Genomic DNA, 12,403 nt, shown 5'->3' on the forward strand with positions numbered 1-12,403 from the left:
GAAAATGGGGGAAAAGAGATGATGACATAGTGCTTTTAAAGCATAACAAAACTCCTATCAGTATCAGCAGTCTGGTGCGCAGACTGAGGTCAGAGTAAACCCTTTGTGCAGTAACTGAGTAGTTGTAGAGATTATGTATTCTCCACCTTATTGCGAGAGACCAAACAAAGGGGGGAAACACCTTTTGCGAGGTCGCAATTACTTCTGTCTTTTTGCTATTCCTTCTCCCATTTTCTTTATTGCTACACCTATTTGCATGTCTCCACCTTTCTTCCCTTTGCACTTCTTTCCCCATAGCAACTCTGCCTCCATATATCCTACTTCTGCCTCCTCCCACATCAAGAACTCTGTAATTGTGCAGGCTGAACTTTAGGGAGAAAATTGCAAAGACAAACGGTTGTTAGCTGATGTAGAATGGTAGCGAGCGTTCTAGCACTATTGGCTATGAGCCAAAGCAGGCAGAAAAGAAATAGAGACAGACTGAGGACAAGTGGAAGTAAAGAAGTTAAGGAAGTTTTTAACTAGAGAGCAGGACATTATATAAGGTGATCTTTCACCTAGGACTGTCTGTTCAGCAGACCTGGCAGTACACGCTCAGGCTAGTTAGATCCCCCCCAACCATGTGCTAGCAAGGGAATAAATCATAGAATCATTTTGGTTGGAAGAGACCCTCAAGATCATTGAATCCAACCATCAACCTAACTCTAGCACTAAATTATGTCCCTAAGAGCCTCATCTATGTGTCTTTTAAACACCTCCAAGGATGGGACTCAGCCACTTCCCCGGGCAGCCTGTTTCAATGACTGACAACCCTTTCTGTGAAGAATTTTTTCCTAATATCCAATCTGAACCTCCCCTGGTGCAAATTGAGGCCATTTCCTCTTGTCCTATCACTTGCTACTTGGGAGAAGAGACAAACACCCTCCATGCTACAACCTCCTTTCATGTAGCTGTAGACATCGATAAGGTCTCCGCTCAGCCTCCTTTTCTCCTGGCTAAACAGCCCCAGTTCCCTCAGCTGCTCCTCATCAGACTTGTGCTCCAGGCCCCTCACCAGCTTCACTGCCCTTCTCTGAACTCTCTCCAGCACCTCAATGTCTTTCTTGTGGTGAGGGGCCCAAAACTGAACACAGGATTTGAGGTGGGGCCTCACCAGTGCTGGGTACAGGGGAATAACTACTTAGGTGCATGGGTGAAAGATATAATAATGGGTTAAACCAGCATTCCTACTAAAAAATGTGTCAGCAAAATCCATAAATGGAGTGAGCAAAAGAGGAAGATTGCATTAAATCATACCATCTTGGCAAGAACTGCTTACTCCTATCTTTCCTCAAAGACGTGGCTTTTAGATGTGCCTTTTCATCTCACTCCTTTGCTAAATTAGAAGCAGGGAAGGAACTATTCAAACTGTATTGAAGGGATGCTGTAATGTAGTGATCATTCTTTTAAGATACAGTAGGACATCAGATTAACTGTATCAGACAATCAGGTTAAGCTCTGTGCAGGACTCACTTTTGCCCATATTATAGTCTCTGTTTTCTTCCTTGCATTCCAGGATGCAAGAGCTGTTGCCTTTTTCAGTAGTCTCTTGCCTTCCTCTTTTTTGCCTCAGAAATTCCACCCGTGCCCCATCTGTGCTTGGAACAACCTCTTCCACTTTGCGTCCCAGCTCTGAGGCCTTCCTGAGATTCTGCCTGTTTTGTGAAGCCTCCAAGCTGATACCATCTTCTTAGGTGTGCCACGCATAGATGGCCATTCTCAGAACTATTAATCTGATACACAGAAGTTTTTTGAAGCAGGAGTGTGCAAATTAAGGGTGGGTGGGCATTTCTGTGCAGCATCCTGTGGTATATAGGTGGAGAATAAAGTGTGGCAGGAAGCACAGAAGAAGCAGCCAGAAAAGAGACAAAAAATGTTGCCTGGGAGACTGATAACTCTATTTTTACCACATCCTGCCATGCGAAATGAGCACTGAAAGTGACTGTTCAAGAAAAAAAGGCAAAATAATGCCTAGAAGACATAAAGGAGAGGGTGTTTATGCACCCTAGCTAATGCCTCCGATGTCTTTCCTCCACCCAGCCTGATTAATTATTTCTGCTGGCCAGATGAATGAAATCCCGGCATCGAAAACCCATCTCCGCTTTCCGTGCCAGGGCGTCACAGCTTCGCAGCTGGCGGAGCGCTCCGGTGTTACACGGGGTGCGCCTAATCTACCTGGCGGGGAATAACCCGCGCAGTGTCCGTGCGAAGGGCCATAGCAAGCGCCGCGGGCGCTGCTCCGGGGCTCCGGCACCTCCCGACACCCGCTCCCGCGGCGCAGCGTGTGCTGCCCGCTGTGTGCCGGCTGCGGCAAGACCCCGCCGTCCTGGATTATCCACCGGTTTAACCGGAGGAGCCCGGTAATCCGGCCTTGAATCCCACGTCCCGCTGGTTGCCGGCAGCCGCCGGCTCTGCCGGGCAGCAGGCGCAGCTCTGTCCGTGCCTCTCCCTCGGGCACCCGGGGCCGCGCGGCAGCGGGCCGGGGCCGGGCCTGGGCGGAGCGGACGGGGGCCGGGGCGGGGGCCGGGGCTGCGGCCGCGAGTCCCCGCCTGACCCCGCGCCGGGCGCCGCTCGCTCCGCCTGGGGGGCGCTGGTCGGCGCGGGCGGCTGCGACAGCGACACCGACAGCGGTGGCGTGTGGCCGCCCGGGCCCTGCGGCGCGGCGGGGGCGAGCCCCTTGGGCCGGGCTGCGGCGGGAGGAGCGCGGCTGAGGTAGCAGGAAGAAGCCAGCGCCGGCGGACAGACGGACAAACAGACAGACACCCCCCGGCCCACCCCGGCCGGCGGGAGGGAGGCAGGTACGCGGGGTGCGGGTGCCGGTGGCAGCGACTCGAGCGTTTTAAAGAGTCCGGAGCCATGGGGGATCACGGGCCGTGGGGGGCCGGGACGCGGGACAGAGACCGGTTTGCCACCCTGCTGTTGCAGCCCGAAATGTGTGCGTGCTTTTACGATCTCCCCAGTCGTTTCTGTGGAGCGTGTTTAGTGTGGGGCGGGGGGGGTCGAACCGAAACTGTTCTCGCAGGAAAACGCGGACCCGCGTGGGCGTGCGGCTCAAGGATCCAGTTGCAGACGGGGGCAAAGTGCTGCAAGCAAACATGGAGAAACTTCTGCCTTTTTTTTTTTTTTTTTCCTCCCAGCTGGTACATTTTTAGATGCCTTATTTGCAAATAAGTTGCAAAGTCATTCTGCATTTCACATTCCCTTTTTTTTATTCCCACCCTTCTCTAGCAGTGCTACTTGCTCCTGCTAGTACTCCTGCCCTCATATTTTTATGTGTTACTGTATGTGTAGTTTTGCATATTATGTTACATTTTGCAGAGCTGGCTGTGTTTGGGAGGGTTTGATTTCTGGGTTACAACTACGGACACCACCAAACTCCATTTCAGTTCCACTACTTAATTCCATACAGACAGTGATGCCAAGCTGGAAGCAGACATTTCAGAGGTAAGAAATAGCTTGGCATTTACATTTAGAGCAGTTGAAAGAGCCCTTTTTCTGAGACCCTGGTTCACTTTGCTTTGTGCCTCACAGAGGTGAACACAGTTCAGGTCTGCGGTCTCTATTGCTCTCTGTGCCGGAGAGGCAAGGGCTGGAATTGCCTCTTTACCCCTTTAAACACCTTAAATATGAGAGACGATTGCAGGCAGGGAGAAAATTAAACTAATTGTTTTCTCCTTGCATGCGGAGGGACTTGGGAAGTGTACTTTCTGGACAGATCTCTTATAGAAAAGATAAAATTTTGATGCAAACTTGGAGGATTTGCGCTAGGGGGAGGACTGGTGGAGCTCGAAGGAGTATCCCACACCATTCACCTGCGTGATTTTGTATTTGTAGAACGTCTTGGGCTCAGTTCTTTCATGAGCATCGGTCAGCACTCCTTGGCTTCCCCTTGCTGAGACTTATGTTCTCCTGCAGAGCTTTTTTTGGTCTGAATTCTGCCAGGCTCTTTCCTTTAATTTTGGGGAGTGTATGAAGAGCAGGAATACACGCTTGTTGGCAGGAAAAGAACAGTTTGCAGTCTCTGTACTTCTCTCTAGTAAGTGCTACAGCCTCTTTGTTACATGCTCTGAGTGTTGCAATAGCATTGAAATTTATATTGGACACTCAAAATAGATGCTGACAGCCCTTGCATTTAATTTCTTGCATGCTAATCTAATAAATTCAGTACCTATTGTTATCTTAAAAGAGCATTAAACATTTCCTGGGGGCAAGGAGAGTTATGCAGACTGATGTATACCTGGGCTGTATCAGAGTGCTGCAAGACTCGTAATTCATTGGTTACATTGTTCTGAGGGGATCTTCACTCTGATAATCCACAACTGATAGGAGCTGTTGCTTTTTATTATTGCTCTCTGCATTTTCATTCTCTCAGGACAGGCAGCTTTCTAAGAAGCCTGACAAAGCTGGATGTTCAAGTCTCGTTGAACAGAGGTTCAAAGAACCTACAGGGGGCATTAGATGGGCGGCTCCTGGCCCAGTCTACTTATAATGTATTGCAGGGAGCTAGTAGTTCAACTTTTAAGATGTGGGCAGTTTAAAATTACTAGTCTGTTCACTTTTTTACTTGTTTAAAGTCAGTGCACAAGTAGGTGGATAATTTTACTGTAATGGCATGTGTTTAAAATAGTTATTGCTGGTTTTTAATATGCAGAATTATTTCAGCTAGCTGGAGTAGCTGCAAGCCTCCAAAGCTGACTTGACCCTGCAACAAGATATTTCAGAAGGCTGCGCTGAGAGCCAAAAATAAAGTATATTAAATCAAATGTCACGGTTATTAGCAAATAACAATAAATGCAAAGCAACTCTTGTCTCTCCTGGGATCTAGGATTTATGATGGAAATCACCTGTCATTTTATAATGCCATGCATGCTAATTGCAGGTTCATGTTAATCATCACTTTATAAGAGGGTATGCCACATCTTATTTTCCATCCCATCCATACAGGATAAGCTTCTAATAAGCTGTGATCCTTTAGCCACATTCACACAAGCAGCTCTCCCCTGGGTTATCCCAGATCATTTTCCAGATGGTTTCAGTTTTATAATTTGCATGCAAGTACGAGGGCATTTTTGTCCTATGGCTAAAGCCATTTTGTACACAAGTGCCCAGGATTTCTGCATGTAAATTGAGATCAGATTGCACATATTTGTAGTTGTAAATGAATATTTATTTATGGCTGTCTAGTTTGTCATTTAGAAAAAGTTATTTTCAAGGAATGGGCACTTCCCAATAGGAAAGTCACTACTGGTTGTTTTTGTGACTTGATTGTTGGATGTTCCTAAGTCACTGAAGCCTTACACTGCCATGAATTCCTTTTTCTACTGTAGACCGAGGAACTAGAAGCTAGCATAAGTAATCTATGTATTTATATAGACTGAGCTATAGTAAAGCAATATGTTGTTTTTATTTGAAGTTAGCACTTTGAGTGTTTATATTGAAGGATTCATTTTGTTCTAGTTTAACTAGTATCCATATGCTAAAATAACCTGCTAAGCAAACACTTAAGCTTTCCAAAGTAGAACTGAAGGGCTTGAGCATACTGCGAGAACATTTAAAAATGTGTTAATCAGGTCCTAATTCCCAAACAGAATTTATCCCCCTAAGTCTTCCAAACCACCTAACAGAGTGTCTGCCTGACTCTGAAAGTGTCTTACACACGTTGGATCTCCCTCTTTATGCAGAAAGTTCTTAAGCGCCTTATCTAGAGCTGCTGTAGTTGAGCATTAAAGCCCTTAGGAGATCAAGAATCTGGGACACCTGGCAAGCACACTGTAAACACACACTGGTAGTGTCCCGAAATGCAGTTGTAATGGGCTTGTTTTTTAAAACATGGCCAGAAGAGGAGCCACTGCTCACCTTTCCCTGAGACCTGGTGGTGGTGGGACTTGTCTGAAGAGCAGACTGTGTTCTTGGAGTTGAAACCCGGGCTTCTGGTCCCCGTGCCCAAGGGGTTCGAGCCCACACCTTCCCCCACCTCTGTGGTGGTTGCACTGGCTGAAGTGAGTGGTATGTCCTACTTCTCCCCCTGTGTCTCACCTGGGCCATCTCCTGGAAGATGCAGCAGGTTGCCCAAGGCTGACGTGAGGCAGCGCCAGCAGGAACCTGACTCTGTTGCAGCACTTTGTGTGTTCCCCTGGGAGGAGGGCTGGGATCTAGTGCTTGGTCGCTGATGATTAGGCTGTTATCAGAATTTCCGTGACATCCTCTGTGTTTCAAGAGAGGAGCAACACTTCGCTAGTTGCTCTACGAGAAAACTGGGTCCAAGAGAAGAATGGGTTCTGATGTCTGTAGTAGGTGGTGACACCTGTTTGTAGTCCTGGCGTAGGAGTTTAAGCCCTGAAGCTGAGCTGGGGAAAGCACCCAGTATTTCCTACCAGAAACCCCCATTTCCAGTGCAGAAATCTCCACCCTGGGCCACTTCTCTGTCATGTTGTATCTGTGTAGCGGTGGGTGCCAGCCTGGCAGTTTTGTGTTACACAGCGGTTCAGTTCTTGCTATAACCGATCCAGTCCATGGGTTGGGGTGTCTGTGACCTGTGACTCCATTCCCTCACCCAGCTCGGTGTTAAGAGTCACCTTCCCAGCCTTTAGCAAAGGAAGAAGTAAGGTTGTGTCTTCACGTGATCTTTTAACTTGGTCCTTTCAGACACCCCGTGAGCATCATCTGACAAGGAGAGAGAAGTTCCTCATTCCCTAATATTTGTAAAGCTTTGCTTTGCCACTACAGTGTTTCTTTGTTCTAGAGCAGGAAAGCACCTGGTTGCAGGGGGGAAGGTGGATAAGCAAGATTGGTGTCTAAATTTATTTGAAAGCTCCTGTATTCAAAGAGATATCACATTTTTTGGCAGTCGTTTGAAACTCTGAGGGCGACTGGCAAGCTGCTAGATCTAAGTGCCTTGCCAAATAACTGTTTCAAAATACTGCCACTGCAGAAGTTGCATAACTTTACAGACCCTTATGTTTCTCTTGGAGTAAACCAAAGGGGTACCAGCTTCTGATCCTTTGCCTCCACTGAGAAGCACGACCAACAAGTTTCCAGCAGCTTCCAAGGCACCAACGTGCTGCTTTGCTGCTGCCATCTCTTCTAGCTCTTGCAGCAAATTTTCCTTCAACAGCGCTTCTCTGTCTCTTCTTCGCTGTTGTGAAATAACTGGTGAAACTAAACTATTTAAACTTCTTCATTGTATTGTTAATTGCAAAATATTTTGGAACAGGCAACAGACCAAGGAAAGCTTAGCCTCTGGTTCTGAACTCAATGCTAACGTAGCAGGTGCATCAGAAGAGGTTTGCAGTGTCCTGTGGAGTTATAGCTCATATTTGAGTGTTTATTGAACAACTGTGGAATTGAAGTCACTCAAAAGTAATTACATTAATCTAATTAATAGGGAATACAAAATCTGATATCTAAATATATGCAAACTGTGGGTCAATTTTTGAGGTGTCATAGCTTTTCTGTTTGCTGTTAAAATAAGGCACTGGTTGGAAACACAGTTCTTATTTTTCAGAAACTATCTTGATGGATATTTCAGGGCTTTGCACCATTAATCTTTGCTCTAATTGATATTTTAATGAGAAATTTTGTTTGGGAGACTTTTGAGGATTATTGTCCTGCGATGTTGCCTGTAACATTGCATTACAGTGACATTTCTGGATTCAGCCAGGACGATACACTGACAGGGTGAGTGCTGCTTAGGGCTAAATGCCTTTAAATCTTGCAGTTCGGGTTAGGAGGAACCTTGGGAGGTGTTGAGTGCGACCTACTGCTCAAAACAGGGTTAACCCTGGTTCAGACCAGGTTGCTCAGGGCTCTGTTGAGCTGGGTTATGAAGACCTCCAAAGACAGAGGCTCCACAGCCTCTCTGGGCAACCTGTCCTGGTGGTCAGTTATCAACACAATAACTTCCTTTCTCATGCAGTGCACCACAGCGAAGAGTCTGTATTCTGGGTAAACTTCTCAAAGGCTGCAGTTGGGTCCCCGTGAAGCATCCTCTTCTCAAGGCTGAATGAACCTGGTCGCTGCAGCCCTTGGCCATTCATCTTCTGGCCTCTTCCGTGGACAGTGTAACTCCTGCGTAAGTGCAGGAGTGTCAAACGTATTTAAATGCGAGTGTGCTCAGTCCACAGGACTCTGACAGGACAACCATGTATTTAGATTATGCTAGTTTAGGTTTAGACTCTCTTTTTTTGTTTTGGCATCTTAGTTATTTATAAACCGGGATCACTATCAAGCCCTAAAATCTGTCTTATACTAAGTTTAGTAAATAAGTAAGGACTGAGCATTCACAAAATGAATGTTTTTACTTGAGTGCTGTGGAATTTCCAGTTTATGGTATGTGTTTTGCTTTAACGTTGGGAAGAGCATGGAATATGGATAGGAGGCAACTAAAGAAAAAGTAACTTTTGTGCTCCTGTGGATGGGATTTAACCATACCTTGTAAAAGCAAGACGCATTAAGTCTCTGAGTTTGGAATGCTGTCAAAAACTGCAGAACGGGGAAAACTTAGAACAGTCCAGAAATAAAAGCTACCAGGCAAAAGTGCCCAGACTGTCAAATGCCTGAAGACAACTGCATCAAAGAACTAAGGGACTTCTGCTTCCTTGCTGCAGTAGTAATGGCACAACTTGATTATATTATAGAAAAAAAAAAAGCTATGTTTTCATAAAAGGTAAGTAAAAAGAGCATGCAGCATTGAAGAGTACATAGCACTGTTTTATGAGAGTTAAGAAGTGAAACAGAAGGGAGTCAGTAGATACTGACAGCCTAGAATCCAATTTGCCTTCTGATGCCCCCCCCACCCCGGTTTCATTCAAGTGTTTAATTTAAGTAATACATCTAATGGTGTTAATCTAATCTCCTGGTACTCACAGTAAATGTCTTGTAAGTAAGTAATTCAGCTTGATCAATTGCTCTTACAAGGGGTTCTGGATTTCCAGACTATCACGGAAATACTTAAGCGGCGTTTTAATATTAAAACATCTATAGTTCACCCCCAGCCCTCCCAAATCAGCCCTTGGTAAAAGAGTATCTATTGTCTTTGGAATTGTTTTGTCTCTTTTCTGCCATCCTTCTGTGTTCAGAGCCCTGATGGAAAACATATGGGCTTTCTCTGTCAGGGGACCACAAAACCATCCCTTGGTTTTGTCCCTTATAAACCCCGTGGTACTTGCAGCAGTCACAGAAAACCTGAGCAAACACATTGCTCTGGAAAGACAGCGTGGCCAGTGTGCTCTGAAATTTTCAGATGTCTTAGTGTAAAGTGTTTATATCAAGAGCAAACTGCTGTTTCCAGTGAGGTTTTACATCTTGTGTATGTGTCCACACACATTATATGTAACTCTAAAGGCATATGCCAGATAGATTGGTTTAACTTCACTTTTCTTCAGAATTTTGTGGAGGTTGGCTGCCTCTTTGGTGCTCTTTTCATGTTAACTAGTATGTTATGTGGCGGATGAATAGGATTCTTTATATAATTATCTAAAACCAGGCACTGATTTATATGAAAACAAAGGGTTTCTTTAGAGCTAAGTTTAAGCTGGCATTGCCATGAATCCTAGAATTATTCTACATTTAAATGAGAGAACAGCGACGCACTTGTACTTGGGCTTTGAACAGCACAGAACTGTTGACCAGAGACTGGGAGACCGCTGAGCAAATCTTTCTAGGTTCACTTGCCGAAGTTTACAAGCCTACTTTTCTCTCCTTATTCAGATAATGAAAAGCAAAGCTAAAAAGATGCTGTAAGTTGCACTACTCTGTTTGTTTGGGTTTTTTTAAGGTATGCAGAATTATTCTGTGGTGTGTGATAAAAAAATCTGTAATACCATGAGTGCTCCGTAGCAATCTGAACACGTGCTTTTTTCTGTTTTGGTTTGGGATGTGTGGAGTATAGTGCATAGCAGCTAAACAATACCTCACTTGTTTGTAAAAAACCTTGGGAAGAAGGGGTGAGAGAGAAAATATTTACAGTAGTTTTTTACACGTTTAATATCAGAAGGCAGACTGAAAAGGAAAGAGTTGGTCTGCCATCTAAGCCAATTAAAAGTAAATTTTGCTGCTTGGATGTTGATTTATACACCCAAAGCAATGTGAGTTTAAACTACAAGCGTGATCTAACCTCAACGATTCAAATGAACTTCAAATTTATGATTCATTTGGTTTTGGCCATAGCACCTGGGGGTTTAATCACATTTTATGTGAATTGACAGCGACTATTAGAAATTCTCAAACTGTCTTAAAATGTTACACTTGAAGAGTAATTCACCAGAATGTGTAAATAATGCCTGTCTTACAAACATAGCTTTGCACTGTGAGCTGGCCAGGATCATCAGTTAAGATATTCTTATGTTTGATGCCCTCTGCCATTTTCCCCATCGTTTAATTATCTGGGAATAAAACCCAAATTCTGTAGCTTCTGTCATGTATTAAAAGGTATCTAGAATTTCTATGCAAACATGTAAATTTTTGTTGATATTAGTTGAGGTCGTTTCCCCCCCCCCCCCCATATTTCGTGTGTGTTTGTTTACAAAGAATTAAAATAGGAGGAGGAATGGCATAACACTTACAGGGTTTTTCTCAGAAATGTAACTGTAAACTTGTCAACCTGTGCAAAAATCTGTTTGCTGTTTTATGTAGGAGCATCACTTGAAGTGACCTGAAAGAAATTTTATCATCAAAGCCCGGATAATTATTCAGGGAACCATGCTGGATGCATGATGTGCACAGAGTAAGAAACACAACAGTCCTTGACAAGGAATCTGTAGGGGCCAAATATTTCAGAAGCTACAGAGTGATGGTCTCATAAGGAACAGAGGATGCTCTTGCAGCTCAGAATCTAAACAGCGGGTTTTCAAAGACAGGTATATGCACAGACATGATCACCATGTGACCCTTCTTAGGGAAAAAAAGTTGCATCATGAAATGAAAATATGTTGATAAGAAATTAGGAACTGGCAATGAGAAACTGGAACGGTCTTTGTCTTGGTCACTGCTCTGGGACTCGGTGGCTGGAAAAGATTGATGGGTTGGGTGCTTGGCCTTTTGTTTTGGTTCTGCTATTCTAATTTGTATGAGTCAGAAAGCCCCTAGACGTAGGTCCTCATTTAAAGAAAAAAGAAAAATAAAAAAGCCAGATTATTAGTAATGGTATTTTAAAGCAAATGCAGTTGTTAAATGAAAACATCGTGATACTTTGCAACAGTTTATTTACAGACCTACCAAAGATGTCCATATGTCACATCAGATGTCAGTTAAAATGGTCAATATGCTGTCTTGAAACAGTCAGACACTTAATGCAGTCGCTCCAGTGATGCTTGTGTCTGTGGAGTATTTAGATCTATGTATTGTAACAGCTGAGACAAGCAGTGTTGTTCTGGTTTGCTGTCTGGTGGATGCCGGGGCTGGGCCCTGGGTTCCTCTGCTTTGGCTGAGGGTGTGCCTGTGTTACCATGTCCATTCAGTCCAGGACCCTGCATCCCACTCACCACATTTTGGTTCGCTTTGCTGGGTGATCTTGGGGAACACGAGCTGGATTCCTTTCAGATGAATGCAGAGCTGAAGATGTTGGGCAGGAGCGCCTACAAGTTGCTCGTGAGTGTGTAACACACCTCTGCGCCGGCTCTCCCTGCAAATGGCAGTCTCATTTTTCACCTTTCTTTTCCTCAGTTTCCTGCCTGTCACTTCACTTCCCTCAGTGCTTCTCCTCTGTGTGCTTTCAAGCTACTTTTCCTTCCCCTCACTTCTAGTTTGCCACCATCTCTCTCCTAGGACGTTGCTCCCAGCTGTAAGGTCTCAGTCTCTAGAGGTCATTTAACTGTCTCTGCCCCAAAGGTACAGTCGGTCTCTTAGAAGTGTTTGCCTCGGCTCTTCTTAAAGCTGTTTCCCAGTGGAATCTCTTCCCGTGCTTCACTACCCTTCCATTATTTATTTTTAAATAAATAATGCTCCAGTGTTTATCCTCGACTTTTCCTGTGCTCATTTTAAGCTCATTAGGACTTGTCCTCTCCATAGCTGACTGAAGAGACAATTCCCTTCTCTTTGTAGTAATCTTCCAATGCAACAGCTATTGCTTTAGTGTTGTTTTGTTTGTTTTTTGCCTGTACTAACCACTAGCTTGTCCATTCCACTTCCCTATAAGTCACGTTTTCTAGACTACTTTGCATTCTCCTTACTGTTCCCTAGACCCTCTCAGGTAGATCCACATCTTTGCCAGGAATTCAGACACAGAGTAAAGTAACACAATTTTTTTTTAGTTCAGTAGATTATGCTCAAGCTTTGCACTCCAACACTTTTAAAATTTTATATCTTATAGCAATGTGTGTCTTTCTCACAACAGCATGATATTTGTTTCTTGTGACATGCTGTGGTC

At 44.6% G+C, this 12,403-nt stretch overlaps 1 protein-coding gene across 2 annotated transcripts in view; it reads left to right on the forward strand.

The window, feature by feature from the left end:
- Positions 1–2,600: 2,600 nt before the first annotated feature.
- The window catches only part of SGK3 (serum/glucocorticoid regulated kinase family member 3), a 60,089-nt gene continuing 50,286 nt past the window's right edge, over positions 2,601–12,403 (forward strand). The window contains exon 1 of one of the 2 annotated variants that reach the window (XM_065053709.1): positions 2,601–2,837. The gene's annotated coding sequence lies outside the window, so the exon portion shown is untranslated. Of the gene's footprint in view, positions 2,838–3,357; positions 3,484–12,403 lie in introns of those variants that run through there. The other variant, XM_065053714.1, reaches the window with a different exon arrangement.

The sequence above is a fragment of the Columba livia genome, chromosome 2, assembly GCF_036013475.1.
Source record: "Columba livia isolate bColLiv1 breed racing homer chromosome 2, bColLiv1.pat.W.v2, whole genome shotgun sequence".
NCBI classification, from domain to species: Eukaryota; Metazoa; Chordata; class Aves; order Columbiformes; family Columbidae; genus Columba; species Columba livia.